Genomic DNA, 10,005 nt, shown 5'->3' with positions numbered 1-10,005 from the left:
TATATATATGCGTAAAATACTCGTACCATAATTTTTCGTCATAGCGGTTTGAAGTTTTGAGTGTAACGTTCTTACAATTTTTAATAATGGCAAGAAATGTATTAAGAAAAAGAAGTGAAGTATGGCAGATGTTTGCAGTGGTAGAGGAAATACATGAAAAATGCAATATTGCAAATCAAAAATTTCATATAAATTTAAAATTACAAATTTAAAAAAACATGTCCAGATTAGACATCCTATAGCTCAAAAGGTGTATATGTAATAATTTAACATTTTTTAATAATAGGTTGTCAAAAAAGTCTTGCGGTATTTTCGCTAAAGCGAAACAAGCAAATCATAATACAACAACTGTAAATCAAACCCCCTCTAACTCGGAAGCTCCAATAGATAGTGATAATGAGCCAGGAACTTCGAGACAAATTGTTACGGTGGCAGAGGGAAGAGTTGAAAGTAAGTTTGAGCTCGTTATAAGTTTAAAAATGACTAATAATCGCTTTTATTTTTAGCTACAACTTGTTTAAGACAAACAAAAATATCGGCGGGTTGTGATAGGACAAAAAAGGTAATCGATGACGCACTACCTATGCTTTTTATAAAGGATTTACGGCCGTTTAGCATTGTAGAAGATGATGGATTCCGCGAATTTGTAAAAGCACTAAGGCCAGATTATCAGTTGCCTAGTAGGCATTCAGTTTCTAATATAATAATACCTGTATTGTATGAAACATGCCTTGAACCTTGAAAGCCTTGAAAAAAAAATTATGTGAAGGTTCCAAATTCTGCATAACAACAGATTGTTGGACATTGCCATCACCGCTCATTTTCTCAATGCAAAATTTGATATGTGCAGTATACTACTGGAATGCTATCCAATGACTGAATCGCATACTTCAAAAAATTTGGCAGCTGAATTAATGAAAGTTACTGAGGAATGGGGGATCACTAGTAATATTTTGCAAGCGGTCTCTGACAATGCCTCCAATATTAAAAATGCGATGCAGAACGATTTAGAGTGGCAGCATCTTGGATGTTTTGCACATAGTATGTGCCACATACGCTGATAGTAAAAAATGCGTTAAGTAACGAGCAAGTGTGTATAACAATGCAAAAAGTAAAAAAATCGTTGGCTATATTAACCCATTAAACGCGAAAGCTAAATAGCAAAGATAGAGGAACCAAACTTTGTGTGGATACTACAACGGTTGATATGTACACAAAACTACAAACAAAAGGTTCGACCCTTATCCGGGGGGGTCTGCACGACCCGTGACATATATGTAACGCTCGCGGGTTTCTGTTATGTAATACAATGTTTGATACTAATATGTATATAAACACTTCCATTGGATTTAATTCATCAATTTTATTATTTTAATTATAAAGTTTACAAAAAGAAAACGAAACGAGTACAGAACTATAAAAATTCATCAATTTTTGGTTGAGAAAGAAAACTCAAACTGGTCTAAAGTGAAAGTTGTAGAAACAATCCACAAACAAACTTTCGTCACACTTTATACATTGGGTGTTTATTGATCGCTGGCAGTTGTTTCCAGCACAGCGTCTTCTGGTAGGATTTCTAACTATGAAATGGCCAATTAGGTCATATCTAGCATCAAGCTCAATTTGCGAATCCGGACGTCTAAATCCCCATGGTCCTCGGACTTGCCCATAAGTACGACAAAAGTGATAAGCAATGGTTCTTCTAAACTGTAGCTGGGTTAGCCCGTGTCCGCCTTTTCTATGTAAGAGCCCAGCCTTTTGAATGGAGACATCAACCAACCAGGTAAAAATTGAGAACCACCACTTCTTCCCTCTAGCTCCAATCCTGTAAGCGTTAACGTTTTTGTCCATACGGTCTGTTCCGCCCATATTCTTATTGTACATTACGATAGCATTGGGGACTTGAACCTGAATTCGAGCATGTTCTGCCCTAGAGTATCTTCCAGCTGTCCCTACCGGTTCCTTCCCAAATAAAGTTGATGCAACGGAAACTACTGCATTGTCTACCCATTTCGTGACTGTAATATCGCATTCAGAAATCCGGGAACTATCCATATAACCACATTCCTTTTTTTTCAACTTATCCTTCAGTGGCAAAGGGCAAGAGATTGGTATTGAATTTTGCCGAATTGTTCCAGTTCCCTCATATCCCATTTTTTTAATCCAACCAAAACAGGTATTGAAGAGAAGAGATTATCGAAAACGAATTGAAATGGAAGTGACTTCCACGTTTCATTGAATTCATCGGTCATTGAAAACAACGAAGCAGCGTTCTTTCCATAGTTTGAAGCGTACTCTTCGTTCGTCCTAGGGTTTTTTCCCTGATACATCTCGAAGTTTAGAAGATAACCAGAAGGCGTATTTAGACACCACATTTTATAACCAAATCTCAACGGTTTGCCTCTAATAAATTGCTTACAACCGTGCCTGCCGTAGTATTCCACCATTGATTCTTCATGGGACAAATTCCGCTCTGGATGAAAATTTTTAGCAAAATTCGCTTTCAAAGCATTAGTTAGGGGTCTCAATTTCCATATTTTATCCGATAAATCTGTCTTTCCGGGGTCAATAAAGTGTAGATTTCCAAAAATAGTTCGAAAACGATCACGCCTCATCGAGTCAATAATCACAAGATTTTGAATATCTTTGTCAACGCTCCAATATGCTTCTTTGTTTGGAGAATAGGTATATCCACTTATTATCAGAATTCCTAAAAATACTTTCATTTCTCCAACTGTAATATTTGGGCTCCCATTATTATTTAAGAGCGAATATCTGTTTGACTCGTCACACAGCATTTGCAATAATTCATCATCAAAAAACTTTTGGAATTGCTCATATGGCTCTAGGTTGCTGCAGTCACTGTAATTACCCTTAGGAAGCAAATGATTCCTCCAGAAGGTTTACTTCTAACTCTGAGATAGAATGATTCAAGCAGTCTAAAATTTCAGCGTCCATATCAAAGTCGGGGTTCTCTTCAAAGTCGGTATTTTTTCTTGTAACAATTTCACAATCCTCGACAAGCTGTGTATGTGACAAGTTTTCCAAAGTACCGCCGTCTTCATCTGAAGAATCATCACCTAAAAGAGCAATAGCGTCAGGAGCCTCCATATATATAGCTTCCACTTCTTCTTCTTCATTATTTGTCAATTCGTCCAAAACTGCGCAAACTTCTTCAACAGTTAGTTTTGCCCTAATAACGGAAGAACACGCACATAAATATGTATATTATATATAGTTATACAATTCATAAGGTGAACCCGCGAACGTGAAATATATGTCACAGCTACACAAGACGAAAAAAAATCTACAAATACAGTCATTTTCAATTTTTTTTTATTAGCATGAAATTTCAAACACTATCAAAATATACAAAACACTTTTTTCACATAAATCGGTGAGACTTTATTAAAACTCCTACTTACCGACAACGTGCTCCCATTTCGACAGTTTTTTTAGGTGTATGAAATCGGCTTCGTGTTCACTGCGCTACTAATTTTGCTACACTGAACGGAAAGGGCAAAATATAGCACACACTTATTCTTTGATTTGTTCACTTCAATTCTAATTTATAATTTGGAACATTTAAAATTTCATTTCGAAAAAATCGTAGATTTATGTGAAAGATCGGAGCGTAACATATATGTAACACTAGCGTTTAATGAGTTAAGAAAAGTGCAGTTGCAAATGAAAAATTTTTTACATTTCAACGTAATGCTGGGGAACAGCCAATAAAACTTATTCAAAGTGTGGAAACCAGATGGAATTCTATTCTTAATATGATTGAGCGTTTCGTGCGAGTCGAAGATGCTGTTAAAAGTACAATTGCACTTATTGAAGAAGACTTGGCACTAATTACTTCGGACGAATGGCTACCCCTGAAACATCTGCTCACTATCCTTAAGCCGTTCGAATCTGCAACAATTGAAATAAGCGGTCATAATTATTGCACTGCTTCAATGGTAGTTCACATAGTAAATGGGCTTTTGCAAGTTTAACTGATCTATCTAAAGATGATAAATATCCAGATTTTATAAAAACGTCTATATCTGCGTTGTTAAGAGGGTTAACCGAACGACTGGGAAACACGGAAAAGAGCAATACGCTGACAATGGCTACGTTTTCAGATTCGAAATTTAAAACATTTGCCTTTTCAGAGGGTACAGTAGCAGATATTGTAAAAAACCGAATTACTGCCGAGGTAAGTCGAGAAATCCAAAACCAGCAAAATGAACAACTTACAACCCCTGTACCTTCTGTCTCGAAACTCTCAATATCGAGTAAATTGGATACAAATATTGCCACAAACAGACCTAAAGGTACCAGTACTTCGAAAGCTATTATAGAAATTCAGAGGCATTTGGAAGACGAAGCCATCGGCCGAACAGAAAATTCGTTACAATGGTGGAAAACAAACAGTTATAAGTTCCCATATCTGTCACCAATTGGGCGGGAAAAATTAGGATGCTTTGCATTACACTGTGGAACATTTTTGGGATTATTGTCTGGGGGGTGAGAAATTCTAAGTCAGGGTGATGGTACTAGGTCAGTATAGTAAAACCCTCAAGGGTTTGGCGTTCGTATGTGTCAGTTTTTTTTATGACCTTTTCAATTTTTTCCTTATCTTGATGTTTTTTCGCTTAGTTGTAACATTTTGGCAAAAACGTAGTTTTTTTTTTTTTAAAAGGTCATAAAACACATACGAACGCCAAACCCTTTAAGGGTTTTACTATACTGACCTAGTACCATCACCCTGACTTGGAATTTCTCACCCCCCAGATTAGCTGTTGTACTGTGTTATCAGTGCCTTGTGAAAGGTTATTTTCTACTGCTGGACTGATAATAAATGAAAGGCGAACGCGTTTAAGCGATGAAAAGGCTAAAATGCTAATATTTCTAAATACTAATGTTAAAAACGTGTAGTTATATACGTTTAGTCATTTTTAGAAACAACTAGAAGTTTCAACTGCTTATGGAGTATTTTAATTTAATTTGATTAAATTTTTAATTTTACTTATTGTTAAAACCAAATTTGAAAGCTTTTGTAATGAATTTAAAAATTGTCTTTTCATGGTTGCAATGTCCATAAATATTTAACTTAAGTTTTTAATAATACTGCATCTTCTTCTTAATTGGCGTAGACACCGCTTACGCGATTATAGCCGAGTTAACAACAGCGCGCCAGTCGTTTCTTCTTTTCGCTACGTGTCGCCAATTGGATATTCCAAGCGACGCCAGGTCCTTCCAACGAAGTGGAGGTCTTCCTCTTCCTCTGCTTTCCCCGTCGGGTACTGCGTCGAATACTCTCAGATCTGGAGTGTTTTCGTCCATTCGGACAACATTACCTAGCCAGCGTAGCCGCTGTCTTTTAATTCGCTGAACTATGTCAATGTCGTCGTATATCTCACACAGCTCATCGTTCCATCGTATGCGATATTCGCCGTGGCCAACGCACAAAGGACCATAAATCTTTCCCAGAACCTTTCTCTCGAAAACTCGTAACGTCGACTCATCGGTTGCTGTCATCGTCCAAGCCTCTGCACCATATAGCAGGACGGGAATCATGAGCGACTTACAGTTTGGCTTTTGTTTGTCGAGAGAGGACTTTACTTTTCAATTGCCTACTCATTCCGAAGTAGCACCTGTTGACAAGAGGTATTCTGCGTTGCATTTCCAGGCTGACATTGTTGGTGGTGTTCATGCTGGTTCTTAAATATAAGAAACTCTCTACAACTTCAAAGTTATGACTGTCAACAGTGACGTGAGGGCCAAGGCGCGAGTGCGACGATTTATTTGATGACCGTAGATGTTTCGTCTTGCCCTCGTTCTCTGCCAGACCCGTTTGCAGCATACGCCAGCAGCTGTACACACTTATAAAATATCCAGCAGCAAATTGAAGAAGTCGCACGATAGGGAGTCGCCTTCTCTGAAACCTCGTTTGGTATCGAACGGCTCGGAGAGATCCTTCCCGATTCTGACGGAGCTTTTGGTGTTGCTCAACGTCAGTTTACACAGCCGTATTAGTTTTGCGGGGATACCAAATTCAGATATCGCGGCATAGAGGCAGCTCCTTTTCGTGCTGTCGAAAGCAGCTTTGAAATCGACGAAGAGATGGTGTGTGTCGATTCTCCTTTCACGGGTCTTTTCCAAGATTTAGCGCATGGTGAATATCTGGTCGGGTGTTGACTTCCCAGGTCTAAAGCCCCACTGATAAGGTCCAATCAGTTTGTTGACGGTGGGCTTTAATTTTTCACTCAATACGTCGATAGAACCTTATATGCGATGTTGAGGAGGCTTATCCCACGGTAGTTGGCGCAGATTGTGGGGTCACCTTTCTTATGGATTGGGCATAGCCCACTTAAATTCCAATCGTTGGGCATGCTTTCGTCCGACCATATTTTACAAAGAAGCTGATGCATGCTCCTTATCAGTTCTTCGCCGCCGTGTTTGAATAGTTCGGCCGGTAATCCATCGGCCCCCGCCGCTTCGTTGTTCTTCAGGCGGGTAATTGCTATTCAAACTTCTTCATGGTCGGGTAATGGAACGTTTGCTCCATCGTCATCGATTGGGAAATCGGGTTCGCCTTCTCCTGACGTTGTGTGTTCACTGCCATTCAGCAGGCTGGAGAAGTGTTCCCTCCATAATCTAAGTATGCTCAGGGCATCGGTGACTAGATCACCTTTGGGGGTTCTACAAGAGTATGCTCCGGTCTTGAAACCTTCTGTAAGCCGCCGCATTTTTTCGTAGAATTTTCGAGCATTACCCCTGTGGGCCAGCTTATCAAGTTCTTCCTACTCACGCATTTCGGCCTCTTTCTTTTTCTGTCTGCAAATGCGTCTCGCTTCCCTCCTCAACTCTCGGTATCTATCCCATCCCGCACGTGTAGTGGTCGATCGTAACGTTTCGAGGTAAGCAGTATGTTTTCTCAATGGTTTCGGTTACAGCTGTACGTAAGGATTTTGAAATGCCCCCCACAGTTCCCTTACAACACTTTAATAACACTTACAGCAAATAACGTAGTAAATTATATGAATTTTAATAAAAAATGAAGTTAATTTTACTGTTTTATATTTATTTATTTTTTATAAAGATGCTCTTATAATTATTTCGTTTAACCGAATATCATTTAATTTAAAACAAGAATTTTAATTAATTAATTTCAGAAACAATTATGGAATAAAAAAATTACGAGTTTTTAATATTTTTTTAAAGGTTAGGAAACTCCCGTTATTAATTTGGTCTTGAAAATATTATTAGCGGGTATTCAAAACATTCCGACATTAGTTTTTCTTTTAACATACACATTAAAAGTGGGTATTCTAAACAAACAAATGATCAACCACACTAATGGTAATTCCTTGTAAGAAATATGTGAAACCTTCATACCAACATACAAATGAAGTATGCAATACGCTCTAAGTGTCAGGTAGCCGAACCGCTCTATCAATGTAGTGAAAAGAAAGGCGGAAAAACTTGACTCGAGTTACAGGACCCAAAAGAGAATTTGCCGCTAATAACGACAGAAGGACAGTCGGGTCTACGTAACTGGAACGGACCCGGACTTTTATTCGGCCAAACACTGTCAAATTGGCAGAATCTGCCGCTACAACAACAACAAAAGGTCTCCGTTTGAACGTCGACTTAGTTACGATCGCACTAGCAATATAAAATCAGTGATTTAAAAATAGCAATCACTGAAATCACAGTTATCGAAAAATCGCAATATCGCTCATCTCTAGTTGCGAGGTGTTTTCTCTCTGTGCCGAATGAAACACTACAATCAGAAATAATGGGATGCCCAACTCCTCTCTCACTGGAAGTGAGAGAACAATTGCTAAACGTCAAAACCACCTAAACTTTGACAGTTGACTGGATTGGGGAGGTTTTGACGTTTAGCAATTGGAAACGAGCGACGGCCAGATTGAAATCTTACCAAAAAACTATGTAAACGGAGGAATTTGTTGCCGCTGTTCAAGATCGCTAATAAAAATTTAAAACAATGAAAATCAAGGAAAATGCGAAATTTAAATATATTTCATGAAACGTTTTGTAATTTGATGCATAATAGAATTAATTTTCAATTACAAATGATTAACAACATTTGATAATTGAGAACTAACAGGCTTAATTCACCTTATTAAGTATTGAAAGATCAAAAGTCAGTTTTTTTAATATACCATAAAATCATAAAAAAGGATTTAAGTAGTTTCGTCATATATCAAAAGTCCAATATATAATAATTTGCAATCGTAATAAATGTTGGGTGTTTTAATTTAAAATGTCCAAAAATTCTTATTTTGTTCGATCTGGCCATAATGGAAAATGTTATAAAAAACGCTTATTTTGAGGCGCTCTCACGCTGGAATAAGTTGGGCATCCCATTATCCCTGACCACAGTAATATAAAATTACAGATTATTTATTAAAATAACTCAGAAGACTTCTTCACTTGTTGGCGTCTATACAAGAAGAATATAAAGAGAATGAAATAATAGAATAACTGCCAAACAGTGCTGCCAGATGTGATACGTCTTGTCTGTGTGCCCACAGTACTCCTCCTCAAATAAAGTCCTGCTGGACTTTTTTAAGGTTGAGTTCCTTTACTAGATCCTAGTCCGGGTGCTTTGTGCGGCACAATCCCGATTTCTTTGGCGCCGCGATTTGAAGGAACCGTTGGAAAGAGGAAGTCCTCCTGCTTAAAAAATATATTTATATAGGTTATAGGTACCGCAAACGCTTAGTTTACGAGATATTCGACCTTAAAGTTCAAAAATTCCAAAATTCGAACATTTCAACAAGCCATTTTACCACATTAAACACACTTTACTCACATTTTCCACTTCAAATTAATTAAAGTAAACTACAAACTTTTAAATAAATCCACATTTTACACTTTTAACAGTTTTTTTTACCGAAGAAATCTTTATTTTAAAAATTACATTTTACACTCGTACTGAACATCATGTGTGCGCTAAGAATTACGACGAAATGGAGCGCTGCCATGTGATAATAAAGAAATTCGCTGAAATTCCTTTTTTCCCAAAAATTCCTCTATCCGTTCATATGAATGTGTTCTTTATTTAATTTAATAAACAAATAAGTAATATTATATAATAATATTATATATATATTGTCACCTAATATACAAAACAACGTATTATCAAAAATAAATGGAAAGCGCTGACAGATACAATAACCAAAACTTAACCATTTTATAACGAAAACTCAAATTTTGTTTCAATATCAGTGCAAGATAACCAATAAATATAACCACTTTATAACGAAACGCAGAAAGGAGTACTACGCGAAAGTACTTCAGTCACATAATCACATATTACACATATACATAATTAGAAAGTATTTTTTTTATAGTTAATATAGAAAAAAGGATCACGCGAAAAACCAAACAAAGAAAAATTGTTAAAAATCCTACATTTTTGCTGTTTAAGATGTAGCAAGGCTCGTCATAATTGTAAACAATCTAACCTTTTCAACGATGAGTGTGCTAAGTTATTTTTAAATTAATAAATTTAGGTAAAATATAGCAAAATAAAAGTGAAATGTGAACTTATTTCAATGTTTAGAGTGTATACTTAAATATACAGAGTGAGAAACGTGAAAAAAATTAGTGAAACATAGAGAAATACCATGTGTTATTAGTGCAAATTTTTGAACTTTTAATCGTGAATATTTTAAAAATAAAAGTTATTTTTATATTATTTTTGGATATTTCTTCTCTGGAGAAGCTCCCCTATCCGCACATAGCCCATTTATACAAAAATTCGGTTTTTTTACCCCGGCTGGTTGATGTATGTAGCGAATTCATTTGCTTGGTGAGAGTACGGCTCTGCGGCGTACTGTTGTCACTGGCCAATTGGTATGGTTAAGTAGTTGTTGCGAATTTATTTGCTCGGTGAGAGTACGGCCGTGCGGCGTACTGTTGTCACTGGCCAATTTGTATGGTTAAGTGGTTGTTGTGCAGTTCTCGGTTAGGGCTATGACGGTT

At 37.0% G+C, this 10,005-nt stretch overlaps 1 pseudogene; it reads left to right on the top strand.

Moving 5' to 3' along the window:
• The first annotated feature begins 2,529 nt into the window (after nucleotides 1-2,529).
• Nucleotides 2,530-10,005, top strand: part of LOC120779899 — a 61,012-nt pseudogene continuing 53,536 nt past the window's right edge.

This window comes from Bactrocera tryoni, unplaced genomic scaffold, assembly GCF_016617805.1.
Source record: "Bactrocera tryoni isolate S06 unplaced genomic scaffold, CSIRO_BtryS06_freeze2 scaffold_11, whole genome shotgun sequence".
Taxonomy (NCBI): domain Eukaryota; kingdom Metazoa; phylum Arthropoda; class Insecta; order Diptera; family Tephritidae; genus Bactrocera; species Bactrocera tryoni.
This window is presented reverse-complemented; position numbering and strand designations above follow the sequence as displayed.